The sequence below is a fragment of the Schistocerca piceifrons genome, chromosome 6 (assembly GCF_021461385.2).
Source record: "Schistocerca piceifrons isolate TAMUIC-IGC-003096 chromosome 6, iqSchPice1.1, whole genome shotgun sequence".
In the NCBI taxonomy this organism is placed as follows: Eukaryota; Metazoa; Arthropoda; class Insecta; order Orthoptera; family Acrididae; genus Schistocerca; species Schistocerca piceifrons.
The window spans coordinates 257,646,632-257,671,198 of NC_060143.1; the positions used below are offsets into that span (position 1 = coordinate 257,646,632).

At 43.1% G+C, this 24,567-nt stretch overlaps 1 non-coding gene across 1 annotated transcript; it reads left to right on the forward strand.

Annotated features, from left to right (window-relative positions):
- Positions 1–15,399: 15,399 nt before the first annotated feature.
- Trnas-cga lies at positions 15,400–15,474 on the forward strand. Its single transcript has one exon. It is a non-coding gene; the product is annotated as a tRNA-Ser (tRNA).
- Positions 15,475–24,567: the final 9,093 nt, after the last annotated feature.

Genomic DNA, 24,567 nt, shown 5'->3' on the forward strand with positions numbered 1-24,567 from the left:
TCAGTTTATCCAGGTCCCATCTCCTCAAATTCCCACCTTTTTGCAGTTTCTTCAGTTTTAATCTATAGTTCATAACCAATAGATTGTGGTCAGAGTCCACATCTGCTCCTGGAAATGTCTTTCAATTTAAAATCTGGGTCCTACATCTATGTCTTACCATTATATAATCTATCTGAAATCTGTCAGTGTCTCCAGGCTTCTTCCATGCACACAACCTTCTTTTATGTTTCTTGAATCAAGTGTTAGCTATGATTAAGTTATGCTCTGTACAAAACTCAACCAGACGGCTTCCTCTTTCATTTCTCTCCCCCAATCCATATTCACCTACTATGTTTCCTTCTCTCCCTTTTCCTACTCTCGAATTCCAGTCACCCATAATTATTAAAATTTCGTCTCCCTTCACTACCTGAATAATTTCTTTTATCTCATCATACATTTCTTTAATATTTTCGTCATCTGCGGAGCTAGTTGGCATATAAACTTGTACTACTGTATAGTAGGCATGGGCTTCGTGTCTATCTTGGCCACAATAATGCGACCACCATGCTGTTGGTAGTAGTTTACCGGCACTCCAATTTTTTTATTCATTATTAAACCTACTCCTGCAATACCCCTGTTTGATTTTGTATTTATAACCCTGTATTCACCTGACCAGAAGTCTTGTTCCTCCTACCACCGAACTTCACTAATTCCCACTATATCTCGCTTTAACCTATACATTTCCCTTTTTAAACATTCTAACCTACCTGCTCGATTAAGGGATCTGACATTCCACGCTCCGATCCGTAGAACGCCAGTTTTCTTTCTCCTGACGTGTTGATGGTAGAAGGTAGGGCTCGGCAACAGATCGTCCCTACGTGGTGTCAGTTACGACAGCAGTGGCACGGAATGTACGGGATTTGACCGTGTACCAACGAAAACACGTCGTCATGTCAGATGGATCACATTTCTTGTTACACACCAGGTCGATGGTCGTGTCGCGTACACCATCTTCCAGAAGAACGGCTGCTCGAATCACGTCGCGTCACGGACACAGGTCTGTTGGGACAGTATTATGTTATGGCGAACATTCAACTAGGTTCTGGTGTTAGTGTTTGAAGGAACCACGTTATATGTGAACAGCATGCACATTATTGGGCTCCAGCTACTTTCCTTCATGCTTTATGTCTCTGTGGCGACGACGGCATCTTGCAGCAGGATAACTGAGTGCTACAAAACAAGGGTCAGGCTACAGTGGCGTGAGGAACATAGTAGTAAACTCATGTTCATGTCTTTGGGGCGAAACACATGTGGGATGCTGTCGGCCTCAACATCTGCGACAGAAGACAACTATTCAATGATCTGTGAATCCCCTGAAAATGGCTTCTTTGTCGCCTTCAACTCATTCTTCACTAGCATCAATTCACGATGTCCTATCTCAGAGTTAACTAACGCTTACGGCCGTTACGGACAGTAATTACAGCAGACTTGATTTGCATCTTTATAGTGGCACGAAATTAGGGTAGACGTCGTTTAGCAGGTAGACAGTTGCGCATGTGCGGTTACACCTCTCCGGCGACAGTGCTCTCAGACAGGTAACAAATGGTAGGGCTTTTGGTCTAAAAGCGATTCTAAAGAGGTGTTCTGGGCAAGAAAGCTCACCTGTGTTCGCGGGTCTGCAGGACATATCAGTGCATTGTGGAGTGTAGTTGATATCCAGCAACAAGATTCAGCCTCCCATCAAGAGGCGTGAATTTTTCGAGAGGGTTCACTAGGCTGGGGCATGGCGGACGGATTTATCTCCACAGTGGTGTGCCTTTGGAGGGGCCGTTGCGAGAATAGCACGGCAGTTGGTCCGTATATTTAAACTTGCACTCGGTCACACTGTGGTTGCTACTGTGGTATTCAACCAGCCTATTTCGCTCGGACTGCGTCTGTCTTAAGATGGTGGGCATATGCAACTACTACGTTCTTTCCAAAAGTTATCCACTTCGTTCTGTGGAGGCTATCAGTCCGTATCACTCTGGTTTTCAATTTCTTGAATACTGGTTTATTAAGAGTCCACTGAAAGCGCATTGTATTCTAAGTTGCCTTTAGAATAACGTGTAATATCAACTAATATCTTCCGATGCCCTGCACGTAGTGAAGTGTTGCCATTTACTAAATGCTGCTGTGTAATACTGACCAGAGAGATGATTGAGTGATGTTACCACCAAGTCATACTAGCGGTTAGTCAGTACATCTTTTTTTCTGGCCTGTAAATTTCCTGAACCGTTGGAAAGTCGTTTCAAGAAAAATTCTTTAAAGCTGTTCGCTTATTCAACTGTGGCTGTTGTGTAATAATTTAAAGATTACCTTCAAGTTCTATGTAGTTTCATCTGTTGAAGTTAAGACGGGTTATTTTATTGAATGTGTGTGTTAACTGTAGTTCTGATTACATACACTAGTGGAAATCAGTATAAAGGTAGCGTCCCACGAAAGTAATAGTACAATGTCTGAAGCATAAATGTATTGAATTTACGATGAAAGCAGTAGATTCATGAAAACATAAACAGTCACGGTGGAATTACAAAGTTTCTTCCATAACACGAATAAAATATTTGGCATTTGTGTTCCCTGGATGGTAATAAATATAAAGGCACTCACAGCCCAATCTCCTTTCTATCTGATCACATAATTTTGTTAGGGTTTATAGTTCTTGCACTGAATCTGTCTCCCACTTATCTCGTATCGCTCTTTTAGCTCACACGCGGCCTCAAATTGCCTGCCATTGCTATCAACACACCTTGAAAGTGCTCCACAAAGCATTTCCAAGGAGTTCAAATCCGGACAACGTGCAGGTCACATTTTGGTTCTAGCAGAACCATACACATATGCATTATCTTCTTGAAACATTAGACTTTCGTCACCGAGGTCCTTATACATTCTAATCAATTCTGTTCCTAGCATCTCAGTGTACATAGAGTTCATTCTAATGTTTATCCAAGCAATGCATCATTTACCCTTAACGCGGAAGGCTATTCAAATCATAACACTTCCACCACCAAATTTTCTCCTCATTCTTACTTGCTGCTCTGTTTTCAGATCATGCCAATAATGTTTAAATTCATCCCGCCCAACTAAATTAAACTTCGTGTCATCACTGAAAGTCACCTTATCCCATTCTGAGGTCCAAGACATATTTTTTTCTGCAAACTCCAATCTAATCTGTTTGTGGTTGAGTGTTAATGCAGTCTGGATTTCTGCAGTTCTCGTGGATTTAAGATGTTGTCATGTGACAAAATTTGCCGAACATGACTGGCAGTTACTGGCAACTATAAACCGGGAACAATTTGAGACGAACAACAGTTTGTGTCCTTATTTTTGGCAAATGTAACCCTTTCTACAGCTAAGATAACTTACTAGATTGCTCATATTTTCCGTTCTGTGTATATCACGCTTCCAATCTAACGAAATTATTGATCACTGTATTTGAAAAATTCATCTTCTTGCCAGTTGGACGAGTAGTGAGTCCCACTCCCTTGTACGTACAGTTTTTTCTTTTCAATTGCATGATGACTGTTTTCCGAGTGGAATTGTCACAACCGATTATGTGCCAAACATTTACTGTCAGTAATGGTGTCTGTTTCCTATCTGTAGTAAGAGCACGTACGCACATACTAACACTGCAAACAGCCGACTGTCTTTGTGCTGAGTTCCACTATCTGCCCCCTGAATCGTTGATGCTTTGTTACATACTGTACTACTGGCATCAAATGCAATACCATTTGACTGAATTTGTTGGTATACTGGATTTCGCACTATTGTATAAACATTGTGCACAACTATTCCAACCGACAACGTTAATTTTACTACAGGTATAGATGGCCTCATATTGATTTACAGTGCTATAAACCTGGTGTATTATACATAGCTTCCCCCCCATGAACCATGGACCTTGCTGTTGGTAAGGAGGCTTACGTGCCTCAGCGATACAGATGGCCGTACCGTAGGTGCAACCACAACGGAGGGGTATCTGTTGAGAGGCCAGACAAACGTGTGGTTCCTGCAGAGGGGCAGCAGCCTTTTCAGTAGTTGTAGGGGCAACAGTCTTGATGATTGACTGATCTGGCCTTGCAACACTACACAAAACGGCCTTTCTGTGCTGGTACTGCGAACGGCTGAAAGCAAGGGGAAACCACAGCCGTAATTTTTCCCGCGGGCATGCAGCTTTACTGTATGGTTAAATGATGATGGCGTCCTCTTGGGTAAAATATTCCGGAGGATCTCCGGGCGGGGACTACTCAATAGGACGTAACGACCTTCTACCTTCAACAATGGGTCCTAAACACTGTGCCCTGGAACACTTGTGCCTGGACTCTGTCGTCAGATCTTCAGATCTAACGCAGACCGACGCCTAGCCTTCTTTGCAGGGTAAACAAACTTTCGACCTTTTCATTCTGTGACGAGGCGTGGACATCTAACATCCTGCCTACTCGTGCTTTCAACATCCTTCAACCACTTTCAAAAGATCCTCAACAGCGCACAAAAATCCGAACAGCTTCGTTGTTTCGGAGATGCTCGTTGTCAAGTGCAGTGGGTGCTAATTTGCTCTCTGTCAAAGAAGCTTATGTTAGTGGATTTCGACATTTATTGACTGTTTCGTCGTTACCGTGATCCCCCATTCGTCTCTTGTCCCCTTATGTACGAGGTGCGACAGTAAAGTAATGAGAATGATGTGAAAAAAATGTTGCTTACCATTTTAGTCAAGTTTAGTGTTGTCTGCGTCAAAGTAGTTCCCTTCTGATTGCACACCCATTTTCCAGAGCTACTGCCATTGATGGTAACATTTCTGGAACTCATCTTCTGTAATATCCTCCAAGACCCTCGTCACAGCTTTTTCGACATCTTGTGTTATTTGAAAATGGTGTCCCTTGACCGCCGTTTTGACTCTTGTAAATAAAAAACAGTCGCACAGAGCGATGTATGGAGAATAAGGTGGCTGTGGTAGTACTGAAATATCTTTCGAGGTTAAAAATTGCTGTAGTGACAGAGCAGTATGGGATGGCGCATTATCGTGATGCAGAATCCAGTTATTATCAATGTTGGCATGGACAAGAACTCTTTTACGAAATCAATCTAAAATTTCTTTGTGGTAATAGTGGTTAATAGTTTGTCCAGGAGGCACCCAATCTTTGTGAACAATTCCCTTGGAATCAAAGAAGCAACCAAGTATGCATTTCACTTTTGACTTTGACATGCGTGCTTTTTTTGGTCTGGCTTATCTCTTTGAGCACCATGCGAACTTTGGCGTTTTGTCTCTGGATCGTACTGAAAAAACCAACTTTCATCACCCGTGATAACAATGCTCAACAGTTCTGGATTGAGTTCCGTTTGCTCAGCAGATCGGCTGCCACATTTTTCCGTGATTCTCGCTGTTGTGGCGTGAGATTTTTGGGGACCATTTTTGCACATGTCTTCCTCATACCAAGATCTTCAGTTATTATTAGACGAACCGTTTCTCGATTGATATTCAGTTCTTCTGCAATCATTTTCAGGGATAATCTTCGATCAGATCGTACGAATTCAGCACCCTGGCCAAACTGACACCCGTCTGTGAGGTTGATGGTCGTTCACTGCAGTCCTCATCTTCAACATACGTTTTGCCTTCACTAAAAATTTTATACCAACAAAATGGTTGAGCCCTTGACATAACCTCCTCTCCAAAGGCCTTCTGAAGCTTACCGTAAGTTGTTGTAGCGTTTTCACCCAATTTAACGCAAAAAGAAATGGCATATCGTTGCGAAATGTTATGCGGGTCCATTTCCGTGACGAGAGACACAAACACGTGTTTACTTATTGCAGCACAACTCACAACTGAGCAGTTAAATCGATGTGTTTTTGGGACTAGAAGCAGCTTATAGACCAAGGTCAAAGATACTGTTCTTACGCAAGCCTGCATGGTTGCCACATCTTGCAAAATGGCTCTGATCACTACGGGACTTAACTTCTGAGGTCATCAGTCCCCTAGAACTTAGAACTACTTAAACCTAACTAACCTAAGGACATCACACACATCCATGCCCGAGACAGGATTCGAACTTGCGACCGTAGCAGTCGCGCGGTTCCATACTGTAGCACCTAGAACCGCTCGGCCACTCCAGCCGACGCCACACCCTGCAATGAAAATCAGTTTCATTACTTTATCGTCGCATCTTGTACTTTTCTCACCACGTTTCGTTCCTGTAGTCCCTCCAAGAGTCATTCAGACTCGAGACGCAGTGGTAGTAATGGTTTGACTCATTACTGCATCGCTCCCACAGCGACACCAGGTGACGTTCAGACTCGTGATGGGAAGTGGTTCAAAATGGTTCAAATGGCTCTGAGCACTATGGGACTTAACATCTGAGGTCATCAGTCCCCAGGAACGTAGAACTACTTAAACCTATCTAACCTAAGGACATCACACACTCCATACCCGAGGCAGGATTCGAACCTGCGACCATAGCAGTGGCGTGGTTCAGGACTGAAGCACCTAGAACCGCTTGACCACCGCGGCTGACTGGGCAGTGGTGATAATGTTCGGATCATTAACGTACACTGCCAGGAAAAAACGCAACATCAGAAAATACTTAACGTTTAGTAATGAAATTTCGGAACACATTTGTCTTGGTGACACATTTAACTGATTAACACTGCAGATCACAGGTTAATGTAAGCGCGAGATAAGCCATTGGAAAAGTGAAATGTTAGTACATAAGTAATCGGTGCAGCTGCTAGCATGTTGAATGCACGTATGTAAACATGTGTTACACAGGTCGTTGTGTGGTATCGTGCTCCATGCGTGTTGCACTTGGTCGGTCACTCAAGAGACGTTTGATACTGGTTGCGTATGAAGTTGGAGTTGTCGTTAAATGATGTCCCACATGTGGTCGATGGAGACAGATCTGGTGATCGAGCAGTTCAAGGCAACATGTGAACTCTCTGTACAGCATGTCGGGTTACAACAGCGGTGTAGGGTCGAGCGTTGCCCCATTGGAAAGCACCCTTGGAATGCTGTTCATGAATGTCCTCACAACAGGTAAAATCACCAGACTTCCGTACAAATTGGCAGTCAGAGTACGTGACATAAGTGCTCCTGCTGTCATACGAAATCGAACCTCAGACAATAATTCAAGATGTAGGTCCAATACGTGTAGCACGCAAACAGGTTGGTTGCAGCCGCTTCTTCTCTCCAACACACGGCCCTCACTGGCACCAAAGCGGAACCAGCTTTCATCAAGAAACACGGCAGACCTCCAACCTGCCCTCCAATGAGTTTTCGCTTGATACCATTGAAGTTGCAGAAGTGGTAGTTTGGGATCAGTGGAATGCATGCTACTGGGCATTTGGCTCGAATCTGTCGTCGAAGTAACTGATTTGTACAGTTTGTTGTGTCAAATTGCTGTTGGAAATACCGTACGACGAGCCAAAGCCCCACGTGTAACACGACGGTTGCCCAAATCGGCAGTGCCACTTCCGGATCCCGCTCTTCTTCAGACCATACGTTCTCGTGACCACCACTGCAAACAATCGCGCACAGTAGTTACTTCCGTAACAAGTCTTTCTGCAATATCGCATAAGGAGCACCCAGCTTCTCGTAGCCCTTTACACAACCTCGTTCAAACTCTGAGAGGTCCCATGACCTAGTAACACATTCTGTACCTCAAAAACGGTTCAAATGACTCTGAGCACTCTGGGACTTAACTTCTGAGGTCATCAGTCCTCTAGAACTTAGAACTACTTAAACCTAACTAACCTAAGGACATCACACACATCCATGCGCGAGGCAGGATTCAAACCTGCGACCGTAGCGGTCATGCGGTTCCAGACTGAAGCGCCTATAACCGCTTGGCCACTCCGGTCGGCCATTCTGTATCTCCAGAAATCTACCAAGCAGTTGTCGAATCCAAGCAGAATGGCTGCTGTATTGCTTTCAAAAGGTGGACGCTATTAAGCAAGAGCTCTTAATTTTGTGGCTCTTTAGTGTAATTGTAATACACGAGTCAGTCATATTAACGTGACCGATACGCCCGTTAAACCCACAGGACAGAACAGGTGATTATGATTGCCAAATAAGGTGGCGGTCTGTTTCACTTCAAAATTGTAATTTATTGTAATTTAATAACACATTTAAACCAAATCGGCACACAGCCGAATCTTTAAAACTACGAGTTTCAAATTCCAATTCTTTGACGGCTGAAGGCCTCCAAACAACAAATCTTAAAAATCAACAAAATAAATTTCAAGTGACTGAAGACACGCAGTTAAAATAGCAAATAAAATAATTAAAATATATATGTATATATCACAGCTCAGCTGAAAGTCTCAAGGCAAAAGTGGATAGAACATAAACAAGGTCCAATAACAATGGCTGAAGGCCACGATTAAATTTCAAAATTTTAAAATAATTACCATAATCTTTTAAGGCAGAAGGCCGGATGTTTTCGCTTGATGGGAAATTTTAAGAATAAGGCTTTAAGCGACTGAAAGCCCACAGTTGATTTTCCAAAAATTCAAAAATAGCTTAAACCTTAAAGTTTTAGGTGGCCAAAAGCACACTAAATGAAAAGGCATCGCAACAACAATAACTACATTTAAGAATAAGGTTCTAAGCGGTTGAAGGCCCACAATTGATTTTCCAAAAATTCAAATTACCTTAAACCTTTAAGTTTTAAGTGGCTGACAGCGCACTAAATGAAAAGATAGGACAAAAAGGGATACTTCCAGCAAAATATCCACTTACTAGAATTCAAACTTACTTATACAGCCTGAAGGCCCTTGATTTGCATAAAACACAATAAAAATTATTTTTTATTTAAAGCATTGAATATAATAGATTACCAACAGACCATTAAACACCTAAACACCGATGCAAAGGGCAAAATAGAACACGGCACTCAGACGCCTCCGGGGGGGGGGGTGGGGGGGGGGGGGGAGGGGGGCTGCCCTCGAAACATTAACGTTTACTTAACTTAGATGAGACAGCTTTTGGGCCCAACTACACTTGGTCCATCGGTAATCCAACCAAGAGACAGTCACGGACCGACTGACCAAACGACATGCTAGCCACCAATTGGAACATGAACTCAAGGACCAATCTGTTACAGATGTGATTATCCAGAATAAAATATGTATTAAGCTGTCAAAACTTCACACCACGTTGGACAGCGACAACAGGTGAGGAAAGCACGCTGCCTGAAATTACGTTAGTGGCTAGGGCAGGTAACCGGAACACTAACGGCCACAAGGCAGAAAGTTCCGTGGATGCACTTAAATTGTAGTGAACCAATACGGTTCATTCCACCACAAGGCGGCTCGATTTCACCACTACAAACACTCGGTGTTTCTCACAGGAAAAGCTTCCCAACAGCGAGCCACCGAAACGAACGACACAACATGAACTGACGTGGCTAGGGTACTTAAGACACCACTCAACTCTGACGTCCTGGGTCGGTGAGCCACGAAGCTCGTAGCGATCGGACAGCTCCACACACGCTCCGACACTGCGCAGGGACCGCCAGTGAACCCAGCCGACTGCACTGCGCGGACATAACCTCCCTCGTCCGCACCAACCGCCCGACTACCCGCACACCCACTAGCCAGAAACTATATGCGCAAGACCAAAGAGGGTACACGGTGCAAATATCGCTACACATCGCTCCTGCCAGACGTAGAAGGAGTAAGAACCATGGCATAACAGCAACAATGGCGGGAAACCAAACATAGATAGTCAAGTTCAAGGAAATGCACAGTTCGGAGTGCACACGGCTCAGTGACCACCACCTATGTACAAAGTCAGCGTGCAATAACCACTCAGACAGAAATTGGCAGCACTAGCAATGGGTGGTATATGAAGCGTGTCGGGAGAACGCGGAAAACAGCGCAGTCTTTGTCGTAATGTGCAAACGAAGCGATTTATTTGATGTCCAAAGGAAATGGATCATTGGCTTTCGGGACAGGCGTGGAACCATTTCCGAAAGAGCAGAGTTTGTAAAACGTTCTCATGGCACCATGGTTAAAGTATACTGTGCATATCAAACTGGCACTATGAAAAACCGGGGCCGAGTCAACTGTGGCGGACCAGTAGCCGTAGATGATAGAGGTGAGCGACAGCTCCAGAGAGGTGTACGACCGAATAGACATGCAACTCAGGTTACCTTCCATTCAGAAGGCTGTTGCATGCAGCAACTGTTATATTGACTTGTAAATAATAGGTTTCAGCTATCAGTCGTCCTCTTTAAATTTTATTCGCATATCTAGATTTCAGCTAGAAAGTAGCCATTCTCAACGCACTATCATTTTTGATCAATGCATGTAATGACTATTGGTCGGGCTTCATCCACATTTCATTGAATACAGCAGTATTCAATGAACTGTGGATGAAGTCCAACTAACGGGCGTTACATGCATTGATCAAAAATGATAGTGCATTGAGAATGGCTAGTTTCTAGTACTCAATCAACTGTGGATGAAGCCTGACCAACACGCATTATTTGTATTGCTCAAAAGTGGTAGTGCATCGAGAATGGCTAGTTTCTAGCTGAAATCTAGATCTACCAATAAAATTTAAAAAGGACAACTGATAGCTGAAACCTAATATTTACAAGACATGCAACTGCTGACCAACTGATCGCCCTTATGAACCAGAGGGTACCAACCGTCTCTCCTCAAAGACTGTTCAGTGAACGTTGCTGCGTATGGGCCACCGCAGCAGGCATCTGATTCATACTCCCATGCTGACTGCTGTTCATCGGCGTCGAAGGCTGGAATTGGCACGCCGGTACCACAACTGGACGTTCACAGAGTGCCGATATGTGACCTCTCCAGATGAATCAAGTTTTATACTCCACTGAAGAGATGGCCATTGGCGTGAAAGTAATCAAGGTGGGAGCGTTAATGTCCCGGGAATGTTTTTATTGCATTCCTTCAGGGTCTCGTCACTCTGAAAGACACAATGGTTCAATACAAGTATCCATCTGTCCTTGGGGACCAGGTCCACCTCAACATGCTGTTTGTTTTTCCTTGGCGCGATGGCATCTAGCAGCAGGACAAAGCAATACGTCACATAGCGCGCTGTGTAGAGGCGTGGTTCGATGAGTTTACTGAACTGCCCTTTAAGCCCAATCGAGAATCAGTGAGACCACTTCGATCGGGCTGTTCGCGTCATGGCTGTCCAAATCAGAAGATGAGCGCAGCTGCCACGACACTGGAGTCGTCATGGCTCCACATCCATGTCGTTATTTTCCAAAATCTCGTTCACTCTCTTCCTGCCCATTTCGCAGCAGTCCGCGCTACAGATGTTAGTTATTGAGGGTCAGTTGCCACTCCCTGCACCAATTGCCTATCCGCTGCAGATCTTACTGCATTTCGCTACAATTTTCTAATGCTGCAACTTCTCTGCATACTACAGCATCATCCGCGAAAAGCTGCATGGAACTTCCGACACTATCTACTAGGTCATTTATATATATTGTGAAAAGCAATGGTCCCATAACACTCCCCTGTGGCACGTCAGAGGTTACTTTAACGTCTGTAGACGTCTCTCCATTGACAACAACATGCTGTGTTCTGTTCGCTAAAAACTCTTCAATCCAGCCACACAGCTGGTCCGATATTCCGTAGGCTCCTACTTTGTTAATCAGGCTACAGTGCGGAACTGTGTCGATCCAAGATACCTCGGCGATTCGGTATAGAATGGCGAGATTCGGTAAGCATGATCATATTTCTTTTAGGGAACACTTTTTTTCTACGGCTTTTAATTCACGGCATCTCCGTCGGAAATGCCGTATTACCATACGTGCTGATTACAAGCGGTCTATGAAAGTAAAAGTTATTATTTTTACGAAGCTTTCAGAAACAGACATTTCATGGCTTCAGTATCTGCATCTATATCATACTCCATCAACCGCCTAACGGTGTGTGACGGAACTTACATCTCGTACTATAACCGATCTCACCTTCCCTGTTCCACTAGCTAATGACGCGTGGGAAGTACGATTGTCGGTAAGCCTCTGTATTAGACGCAGTTACTCGAATTTTCTCAGTGCAGCTGTTTCGTGAGATGTCTGTGAGAGGAAAAGTTGCCGAAGGAACAACGAGACTACGCCAGTATTGATCAACGTGAAATCAAGCTAGCATTAAACAGAATTTAAAGAAATGAACAATCTTACTTTCGTGCACGAAATGTATCTATAAAGTGCGCAATCATTAAAAATAATATCTTCACCCCTCTACTGAAAGAATTTTTCAGTTCAAAGACAATTAATTTTCAAGCTTTCATAATTTGTCTGTTTCAGTTAGATATATGTTGACAAGGCCGTTAGAGAAATACTTCGTAAAGAATTGATTTCAACAGGCTGCACAGGTAGGAAACGGTATATACTTTTGTATCTCTGCCAATGTTTTTTGAGAATGTTTTTTGAAGGTAAAGTGCGTTTCCTGAAATCTCCTTGTGTTCCTCGGCTGTTTTTTTTTAACTGTACTGGGACAAGATCAGCTACACACCTGAGGCACAAAATCGGATTACAGGGCATGACGGTCATCAGAGTATTCTTCTGATTAATAAAACTGCTGTTGTATGACTATTCGCTCATCGATTGCTAATGATATGCGCTGAAGTATTTTCGTCTGAGTGTGCATCTCAAAGTTCTGTTTGTCTCAAAATAACAACAAACACCTAAGCAAGCAACCCTGAGATACGGGGGCCTACTGCTAAGTAATGCCTTCCTATTTTTTCTTAAACCTTTTTAAACAAAACAAACGTTTTTGACATTCTACCTCTTTACTCTTCACTTTACATATTTTCAGCCCTATACTCCTAGAACACTCTGAATTATGACGTACAACATGTCGGTGTTTAACGTATCTATGTCTGTGCGTGAGAAACAGTGTGTTGTAATCGAGTTTCGAATTCGCAGAGTTCATCCACACGTGGAGCACCCTCTCCAGCATGGCAATGCCAGACCACACACGAACATTGCGACATCTGCAACAATCCAACATCTTGCGTTCACCGCCATCGATTATCCTACGTACATTCCCGATGTCGCCCCAACCGATATTCATTTTATTCAACTTAAAGAGCACCTTCGAGAATTTCACTTTGAGAGTGATGAAGTGGTGCAAGCAGAGGCGATGTTGTAACTCCATCAACAAAGTCAAACATTCTACAGTAACGGAATCAACAAATTGGTCTCTCTTTGGGAGAAATGTGTTCGTCGCCAGCGTGACCATGTTAAGAAAAGAAATACGTAGACACGAAGAATAAAGATGTAGAATGTTAATAACGTTTATTTTACTTAAAAAGCTTGAGTCTGTGAATAAAATATTTGGAGGTATTACTTTTCAGCCAACGCCATAGATATTAAAACTAATGTTACTGTTTTATCTTTAACCTTATTGCGTGATGGATAGATGCTAAATATTTCTGAAATATTTTCTGTAGAGTATAACTCCTGTCACATAAGCTGTAGTTCAAAATATGATACATATTGAGAAAATAAGAGAAATTGCTGTGTACTTCGACTAAATTTTTCCAGCTGCTGCACTGAATCCTTCTGTTTGATACTGATGGCAAATGCCACACTCACGTGCAGTTTTTCTAGCAGATTAATTTATCCAGTATGAAGTAGCGTCATAAGCTGATAGTATAAAAATTCCTTTACCACACAAGTTAGCTTACCAAATTGAAGTAATTTATCGCTCACATAAGCTCTTGTTGAACGTTTTATGTTTAGCCTCAATACGTAACCTATCGATGTCTTCAACTTCCGAACATTTTCCAAACGGAATTTTAGAACACTTAATGGATTAACGATTGTGAGTGCAACGACCTTGAAACTTTATGGCACAATAATACTAATGAGCACTTATTTGTTTTTCGTAATGCTCGTCCCCATCAACATGTATGATACATTGTGTGGGTGAACTCAGCTGAGCTTGGATGAACGTTGAGGCGAGGGCAGTCAGTGAATGCCTTTTGCCTCGAATGGAAATGTGTGGCATCAAGCGTTCGGCGGGCAGTTGCTGCGATTTCAGCTATGCGTGAGACTAGAAGCTAATAGGAGTTGCTCTGTTCATCGTGCTTGATAGGAGTGTTTTGGTCTGACTCCTGCTGCCAATACCGCCTCCACGCTGGCGTCTCTGACCGCCTTGTCAGGTCCCGCTGCCATTCTACCCAGAATTCCCCGCGCGGAACACGCCGGCTCCAGCCGTTCACGCAACGGCTGCGGTCTATTCTGCACGTAATTGACTGAGTTAGCGCGTTCACCAAGGCACGTCGTGAGGCCGTAGTTTCGTGCAATATGTCGCCTGGCACAAGACACAGTCACGAGGCCTGCGTAACAACTCCTATTGAAACCTTTCTGTATCCTAGAAAGGTTACGATACTCATTGTTTCACTGTTGCCCAAAATATTTGTATTAAAAATGTACATTCTTTTTGCGAGTCTACTAATCCTGAAAATAAATATTCCCACTTTGATTTAGATACCTCAAAAACACGAATTTTGAAGGATGCCGCTGCTACTTGAGGTAACATGATCACTATACACGTGTGTATTGTTTAACCTAGGGAACAAAACTAAATCGTTACGCGATACAACAGGTGAGTAGATGAAATGATACATTAATTTGAGATTTTACTCCATTAAATAATCATTTATTTGGTGTTCTGCGTAACAGCTGCAATTTGTCCTGAAAAAGAGTGGTGAGAAACTTTCAGCTGTTTTTCCCGGTTTTACCGACCATTTGCGGAAAACAAACTGTAGTGTACCCTTCAGAATTAACACTTCTTCGATGATAACGATTGCTATATGTCCAGTTAAACCACAGAAAGAAATAATTATTTTGTTAGAAGGGGTTTGGGGACGTACCACCATTTTTTAGTTTGGTTCATGGTCAGACACGCAAACGCTTGTCACGTACTTAGTTTCTGATATGCACGGACACGGCCAAGCTCCATCTCAAGTTGTATGTGGATTTGCATTGCTTTAGTGAAATTTTTTACCAGTTTCTTACAGTAACTATGTTGCACCTGAAACTCCCTGGCAGATTAAAACTATGTGCCGGACCGAGACTCGATCTCGGGACCTTTGCCTTTCGCGGGCAAGTGCACTTGCAAGAGCACTTGCCCGTGAAAGGCAAAGGTCTCGAGTTCGAGTCTCGGCCCAGCATACAATTTTAATCTGCCAGGAAGTTTTATATCAGCGCATACTCCGCTGAAGATTGAAAATCTCATTCTGGAAACATCCCCAAGGCTGTGGCTAAGCCATGTCCCCTCAATATCCTTTCTTCCAGGAGTGCTAGTTCTGCAAGCTTCGCAGGAGAGCTTCTGTGAAGTTTGGAAAGTAGGAGATGAGATACTGACGGAAGTAAAGCTGTGAGGAGGGGGCGTGAGTGTTGCTTGGGTAGCTCAGTTGGTAGAGCACTTGCCCCCGAAAGGCAAAGGTCCCGAGTTCAAGTCTCGGTCCAGCACACAGTCTTAATCTACAAGGAAGTTTCATATCAGCGCACACTCCACAACAGAGTGAAAATTTCATTCTGGTAACATGAACTTGTTTTGAACATGTGTCAAATTGTGTGTATCTATTGGCAAAAGATTCTTTTGCCTCTAAATGTTCTTCGAAGATCGAATATACTGCTGTCGTCTACAATTTATGATGTCTCTATCTCATGATATATACCATACAGATTCACTTCAATCGTCTTGCGGTAGCATCGATTCTTCAAGAAATTCATTGCTAGAGAAACCAATTGTGAACAGTATCTTTTAAAGTGGTTGATTACCAAATGCTGAAGAAAGCTATTTTAGCCTTTGCTAAATTCTTTCGTCTTTGTTAAATTCCTAGAATATCTTCCAATGAAAACCTTTAAGTGAAATAGTGCATCACGAAAAGAGCGTCGTCTTCCTTGCAGGAATTCCAGTTGAGTTCAAAAAGTATCTCTGTTGTAGTTGTGTGCTGTTCGAAGCTGTTGGTAACCAGTCTATCACTACAACTTTCGTTGGAACAGAGTAGTGGGGTGACAAGAGCGTCACCCCAAACGTGCGGGTTGCCTACAGTTAAGGGGCAGTGGCGGCATCCAAGATGGCTGCCATGACGTCAGCTGATGACGCGAGTACCGTTATCCAATATGGCGTATTTTGGCGGGAAAGTGCCCTCACCTCCTGGCAGGAATTTAGAATTTTGGAGGGAAGATAGGTCAATTGGGCTACCTTTACTAAGCTAAGAAAATGGTGGGTAAAAAGGGGCACTTATGCTACCTCCACTAACCTAAGTCACACGACCGCCACCTCTTCCTAGAAACGGCAGAAAAAGGACTCAGCCTGTGTTGGACATAAGTCTTTATTTAAGAAATTAGAGGCAGTACCACCATCAAGTGTGTTCGCCATGGGGTCCTGGAACGTCATCCTCTTCGAAGATGGACGGGAATTTTGCTCTAAGAGCTCCTGCAGCTGAAGGGAGTTAGTATGGTGTTCCCCCACCCCGACCACCCCTCCCCCCCCATTCCCCCCCACCCTCCTCCTCCCAGAGGCTGCTCATAATGCCGTTCAATTTGAAAATAATTTGTTTTAATTTGCATAAATTTGTTTCATTTTGTATAAATTTGTTTAAATTTACTATCTACCTACAGCATTAGCGTCGTATTACCGCCACAACAGGCTGAAATATCAGTTGTCGGTGTGGAACGAGCATGACGCTGGACAGGGGTGTTTTAATGGCTGTATTACATGCACTAATTCAGCTGAGGGATGGAAGCGAGCTTCAATGCTTGAGCATATGAAGAGGAAGAATTCGGTCCTGCAGATAAATGCTTTCCACTAAGATGCATTACACAATGCATGGAAACATCTGTCTCTTCTGGAATTGTCTGTCATTTCTAAAACCTACGTATAAGCTCCCGTCACACAAGATACAACTGCTTCCGATCCACCAGACCAAAGAACTGAGGTAGTTGGCGAATTCACTGCTAGAGGGTGTCGTGATAGGTCACGTGATCGTGCAGTTCAGTCCATAGAAGCACACCGTCATGATGACATCATGTTTTTTTTCAGCTGCATGTTGGGCTCAGCCTCCTCCCCCCTCCCCCCCACCCCCCACCCCGCAGCGGTCTGAAGGGGAAAACTGGCGGGAAATGGAATCAGCCTGTACTGGGCTGCTGGAGAGGGGAATGAGTGTACTTTATTCATTTTTTGAACAATTTATTTAGGGTTGGATTTCATCTAGTTCATTTATTACGTTGATACAAAACACTCATCCTGTCGTGCCGGAGATCACAATATACAGTGTACTACTCTTAAGTAATTCAGTACACTGATGTACCGAGATGCAGACAACTCGTAAATTACCGAAATAATCCAGTAAATAGCTTAGAGACATTCAAACCACTTGTAGATCACTGAAATAATGCATGCCAACATGCACACAACACTTAAACACCCAAAAATATTGCAGTGCACAACCACTCAGTACACCTAAAAAACGCAGCGTATGAGTGACTCACATCTTGATTCTACTGGATGGAAAGGCTAAGTGCACCCCCTAACACATGGAAACTATCCAGATGCGGGAGAGGAAGGTCAGCTTAATGTACTTTATTTATTTTGGTGGCGAAACAACTGACTCAAATATCGATATTAATAACATAATTAATCACAAAGGTCGGTCCTAACTACACAACTATATGCACAGCACTGCACAAGGACGTCCTAAAATCGCAATACAATGCAAAAACTGACGATACCATACAACTGGTGTTACGATGCAGGGAAAAGATTTCGCAATACCACTCGACACTTATGCAAATATAGATCCTAATTATCTAATTAATCACGAAGATCGGGTCTAATTACACAACTATATTAATTGCGTCGCACAAGAATGGCAAAAAAAGCGCTATAGGCCGCAAAAAATGACTGTACCATGCTACTGGTGTTATCCTGCTGGGAAAAAAATTACGCAGTACCACTCGAAACCAGCGACAGGAACTCTCAGACTCCACCCTACACATGCAAGCTTACGGGTAAAAGCCTGGGGTGTAAAGTGCAATACTTATTCTTTATGGTGGGAAAGACGTTCAACTGACTAGATGTTGGAGTTGCACAGAGAGGAGTTTAAAACGTGTCTTACCTGGTTGCATGTAGCATCTATCGCTGTTTGACGTCAGAGTTCACTACACAAGCCTGTTAAAAATCGCCCTACACTCCAGCTAACCAAAGCTAATACACACCAACACAGCTGAGGGAAAAAATGCATCACAGCTACAGTTACACTTCGAAATTGTCGCAAAAAAACCAGGACTCAGATTGAATGGGTCATAATGCAACACATTTACTGGAGAAAATCGTCCTCCTAAAAGACTGCAGTTGAATGTGAATTCTCTCCCTGTACAATCAAAAACTACAGGATGGATCTACTCCACCAACAGCCTCGCGCTAGCCGCCGCCTACCCTGATACAATCGCTCTTCGTCAACACAAAAGCACTTGTAGTTAACTAGGAGATAAAAAGGGTGGCTTTCCCCAAATGCATCTTGGTCGTCTAAAGTATAGTGGCGCAGCCATCCCTAATGGCTAGGAGGCGCTGCTGTCACATACTAGACAGGTCTTCAACACCTCTTGTTCTGGAGTGGAAAACACTTTTGTTTAACATCATGCAGGACGCTCCAGCAGGGACCAGACGAGAGCCACAGTATCGTGGAGATCTCACCCACTGTTCGGCGAGCGATAATTTAACATCAACTCGACTCAGATAAAAGCAACTATTAAAAATACATTTGCGACCATAATAAATGTCCTCTTTCCACAAAAATAGACAAAGTCTAGTTTAATTTAGATTTCTGAGCAAAATCGGTATAGTTTTTTTACATTCGACTGAGAAACTTTTCATATCTGCAAAAACGTATATGTGGAAACTCGAAAAAGAAACTATAGGAAACCGATATCTCCAGTAGCGAATACAGATGACAGTGATGTACCAGATTCCAGATCACCCCTATCATTTACAAAAAGTCAAATAAGGTGTTTCTCGTACCTGGAGAACCAGCAAACGTGTCTTCCACATGTTAGATGCACACACCACAATCGACCTTCTCTCAACTAAATAAAGATGTGAAATGCGAAGAAGCAGTCAACAGAACAATTTGCATGGGAGGGAGTAATGGCCGAGTGCAAATACACGTCAACATTGAATCTTCTTAAATTTCCACTTGAACACGAAAGCTGTCCTACACATACTAAGTATTAGTTCGCCATTTGGGCGTGTAGAGGACTACACAGTTAAGTCAACTATATTCCTGCATTGCAACACCACTCTCCATTCCGACGGCCCCTGTAGTTAGTGGGAAACGTGAATCATTACTGCCACAAGCAACCCATAGACTGAATCATCTTACGAAGTCGGTCACGTATATATTTTATCACTATACTGACAACTAAATGTTACGATTGCGGATTCAGTTGAATGACATTCGAGAATTAGCGAGGTATCAGAATTACACTCTGCTGACAGCTCTGGAAAGAAAAATGTCTGTATCATTCTTATGACTTGACATACTCTTGCCTTTGCTATCACAGTATTCCACGTCAAATCCATACCTTCCTTATGACTAGACATAGTCATCTCCCTCGCACCTGTTGGAACATAAACACATACTTCATAAACCTGATGCTTATGGCGAAACTAGCACACATCCCCTAATACTAAGAATAATACGACGTCAATAACTGGTTGCTGACGATACGAAATAATACTGACCGAAAAATCAACGATTGGTGGAAATGTCTCATAAGGTTTTCATGCGAGTGGTACCACAGTGTGTTAGAAAGAGAGGCGTAATCGTCTTACAAACCGTCAGACGTTAAAAAACACAACCATATTACCATCAGAAGCGGTCCTGGTTCTACAGGTGGATACAAGCATCCATGTTAAAAGCTATACTGGCTTTATAAACCGAGGTACGGCATTACCTCTGAATGAGGTGGTTTTTTGTCCAGAAAAATACCGTGAGACTGAATATAGATGGTGATCGCTGGGGTGTATAGTATCAGACCAGCAGTGCGATTACACGTCGCCGATAGTGGAAACTCGTAATAAAATTAGCCAATTTAGAAAGTGATCCAGCTAAGGAACGTGGTATGAAACCGGTATTTGCAACTCCCTCACGCCACCGCAACTAGATACTTCACCAGTATTTGTAACGCATTCTGTCTCGATTTCATGTCAGAGGTTCGGTGCTATATCGACTGCGATATAGGCGATAGTGGATTGAGAAGGATCACAAACAGTAGATGGTGTGCTGATTGAGGTCGTAACAAATGTACACTAGCTTTTCAGATCTCTAGTGCTACGCTATCCGCTATAAATGCTGTCTGGGATTTGGAATTAGGACCCCCATTCAAGCACACACCTGCATTGGATCCTATCGACGAGTCCTTTAATGATTACAGCTACTTGTGAATCATATTTCTGGCACACTCATATCTTGAAACGAGTGACTTTTCTCGAACCTACCTGCTACAGTGAAATTCCAATCTCGTTTTAAGGTATTCCCGATGCATCTTCCAACTATTGCCGTTTCTGCAGCTTTACGCATCTGATCCTTCCAGTTTAAGACGGAACTGATTAGGAGTAGGGGAAAACTATATCTACCACCTTCTGCAACCCATGTAGAAACAGGCTAATCTGCGTTACTGCAACAGCAGTTTGTTTTGACCATTCGGAGGAAACGGGAACTGGGAGAAGGACGAGGATTTTTGCTATTGCACTGTGGTGCATCCCCAAATTACGTACCAGTACTGCAGATCCGTGTCTCACAGGGCCCATTGACATATGTCACCCTAACACGCTATCTTCATTATTCCGTACCATCGAACAGAGAACTCAAGAACAGGTCGCACTAGCGTTCTATGCGCCGTCTCGTCTGTGGATGAACTACACTTTCCCAGTAAAACGAAGTCGAGCATTCGCCTTCCCTACTACCATCTTGATGTGCTACTGCCATTTCACACCGCTTTGCAACATTAGGACTACATATTTAATCGATGAAACGGTGCGAAGCAGCACCCTACTAATGCTCAATTCGAACGTTTTTGGATTGTTTCCCCTACTCACCCGCATAACTTATATCGTTCTACATTTAGAGCAAGCTGCCATTCACCACACCACCTAGAAATTCTGTCTCTCAACTTGTACATTCCTACAGTCACTCAGTGGCGACACTTTCACTTGCAACACAGCTTCATCAGTAAGAAGCCATGAATTGTTGCTCACACTATACGTCAGATCAGTTTTGAAACAGTAATGACATCAAATCCCAACGCACCCTCTAGTTCTAGTTTGGAAAAAAAAGAACGGACTTAAAATGTGTCTCTCGCTTAACAGAGTTCAACAGAAAAAAGTGATGTGGCACTGGCTTAGAATCAAGGAGAGGTAGTAAATTCAAAAGATTTTCTAATGGTGCTAGCCAATGGTGACAGGGCCTTTTGCTGTAAGACAGCCACTTCATGTAATACGCTGGAGCAGCGTTACGCCACAACGCCCACATAGGCACCGATGAGTGAGTTGCTGAAACGAGGAACACTTCAGCATGTGTGGAAATTGACATCTGCGCTTACCACACCAAAGAAAAAACTGTTTGGGCATGCATAAACACTTGCTATCCAGCCAGGCCCGCAATCGAATCAGCGAGTCATCGAGTTAGCGTCTGAAGTAGAATGAGTTTCTGCTGTGAGATTGTACATTCAACCATCAACCTGGCAAGACTGGCTGCCACAGTGTTCAGATGCAGCACTGATGGGCCTGGGGTATAACTGAGGTTCTCCAAGCTAATGACCCACCGGGCAGGTGTTAGTGCCAGACGCCGCTAGTCGGGCGAGGCACGAGTACCACTGGCTGCTTGGTACACACATGTCATGAGGTCTCCTTGACACTAAGCAGAGCTAATGCTAGCAACAGCCGGCTACATCACGTCTATACATCGTGCACTGAGGTCTGTGGGTACGACGCCCACCACCCACCACCCTCCTGACATGGGGGTGTACAGGTACGCCTTTGGCAAGTGCACCGGAGACAAAAGTCACGTGACAACGATAAGCACGTATACAGGTTGCGGTAGTATCACGTAGACAAGGTAGAATAGCGCAGTGCATTGGTGGAGCTGTGTTTTGTGCTCAGGTGATCTATGTGAAAAAGTTTCTGAAGTGATTATGGTCACGCGAAGGGATTAACAGGCTTTGAACGTGGAATGGTAGGTGGAGCTAGAAACGTGGAACATTCCATTTGCGAAATCGTTAGGGTATTGAGTATTCAGAGAACACATTGTCAGGACTGTGCCGAGGATACAAACTTCCAGGCCTTACCTCTCGCCACTGACAATGCAGTGGCCGATGGCTTTCACTTAATGACCGACAGCAGCGGCATCTGCACAGAGTAGTCAAATGCTAACAGACAAGCAACAATGAGATGAAAAAACCGCAGAAATCAATGTGGGAATACGAGAAACGTGTCTGTTAGGGCAGTGCGGCGAAATTTAGCGTTAGTGGGGTATGGCGGCAGACGACCGACGCGAGTGCCTTTGTCAACAGCACGACATCGCCAGCAGCGCCTCTCCTGGGCTCGTGACCATCTCGGTTGGAATCTTGTCGACTGTAAAACCATGACCCGGTCAGATGAGTCCAGATTTCAGTAGGTAAGTGTTTATGGTAGGGTTAGAGTGTGGCACAAACCTCACGAAGCCATGGACTCAAGATGTCAAGAGGGCACTGTGCAAGGTGGTGGTAGCCCCATAACTGTATATGTTGTATTTACAAGGACTGGACTGGGTCCTCTGTTCGAACTAAACCGAGCATTGACTGTAAACTGCTACGTTCGGCTGCTTTGAGACCATTTACAGCCTCATAGACTTCATGTTCCCAAACAAGGATGGAATTTTCATGGGTGACAATGCACCATGTCACCGGGCCACAATTGTTCGCCACTGGTTTGAAGAATCCTCTCGACAGTTTGAGCGAATGATATGGCGACCCATATCGCTTGACACGAGTCATATCGAACATTTATGAGACATAATCGAGCTGTCAGTTCGTATACAGACTCCTGCACCGGCAACGCCTTTGCAATTACGAACAGCTATAGAGGCAGCAATGCTCCCTATTTCTCAAGGGTAAAATTTTTTTTGTAAAATTTTTTGTTTATTTGTGGACGCAATCACATTCTTATGACACATTCATAACCGGTTTCGGCTATACAATGACCATCTTCTTTCTGTAACAGAAGAAACTGTATATTAAAATCTAAAAATAAGTGCAAATTTTTCCTTTTGTTCTGAAATGTTATTTCATTGATATTACAATCTGCTCTGTAATTTTAAATTTTATATACATTCGACCTAAATATTAATAGCAAATTTTGAAAATTTTAGGCTTTTAAAAAATAAAGACCATCTTATAGAGGACGCGCGCATCAAGCACAGATATTGGGAACAAAATCTAACAAATTTTTATATCTATATACGACCGGTGTTTTACATATTATAGCTATTTTGACAATGCATGAACCTGTGTTCGGTGTATGCCGCCTTTAGGTATGAACTATATGTATTTCGCATGAATTCAGTTAGATTACTAATGAGCCTGGTTAAATATTGCACTTATTTTTAGAGTTTAATACAAATTTTCTTTTGTTATGGAATCTGAAGATGGTCATTGTATGGCCAAAACCAGTTATGACTTTGTCATAAGAATGTGAATGCGTCTATAAATAAAAAAAAATTACAAATTAGTCAGTCACTCACTCCATTAACAAAATGTAGTTTTTCCCATAATTTCTGCTGGGGTCTGCAAGGACATTTTGAGTCGGTGCCACGCCGAGTTGTGTCAACTAGCTGCTCTTGAATCACCCTGATATCCCAAACGTTGCTGTTTATTAGTCAGAAGCACTATTTGTTTCTTTCTTGTCGATAAATCTTCCAGACAGCACCGTCCCACGATGAATAACACCGTGCCGATTTTCTCGTTATTTTTTTCTGGTTCACTGCATAAAGTTTTCTTGCAAACTGCTTGTCCAGTACATGTGCTGCCTTGTCTTAAAAGTAATTAACGTCAGTTGCTAATAACAAAGTTACGTCATAATGTTTTTTATGGTTACTTGCTGGGGAGTTGTATTAATTCGCACACACACACACACACACACACACACACACACACACACACACACACACACAGAGAGAGAGAGAGAGAGAGAGAGAGAGAGAGAGAAAGGGATAGAGGAAACTTATTGCTGCTCTTCTAAAATAAATATGAACTACTGGTAGCGTTAACGTAAGTGGATATTTCGTGTAAAAACTGATGCCTGTAACTGCCGAAACTATGTATCATTTCTTCTTCTGGTTTGAGTATACGGAATTCCGTTAATACCACCTTTAAGCCTGTACTCTTTTAAGTATATATTGTCGGAGGGGAAGTCGTTAATAGTTTATCTTCAGATTTAATTCCGGTGGTTGCGCTTTTTCTTATGTGACGAAATAATGTTTCTGTATAGGCTCTGCTCTTCGACAGGTTTACCTTTCAGCTT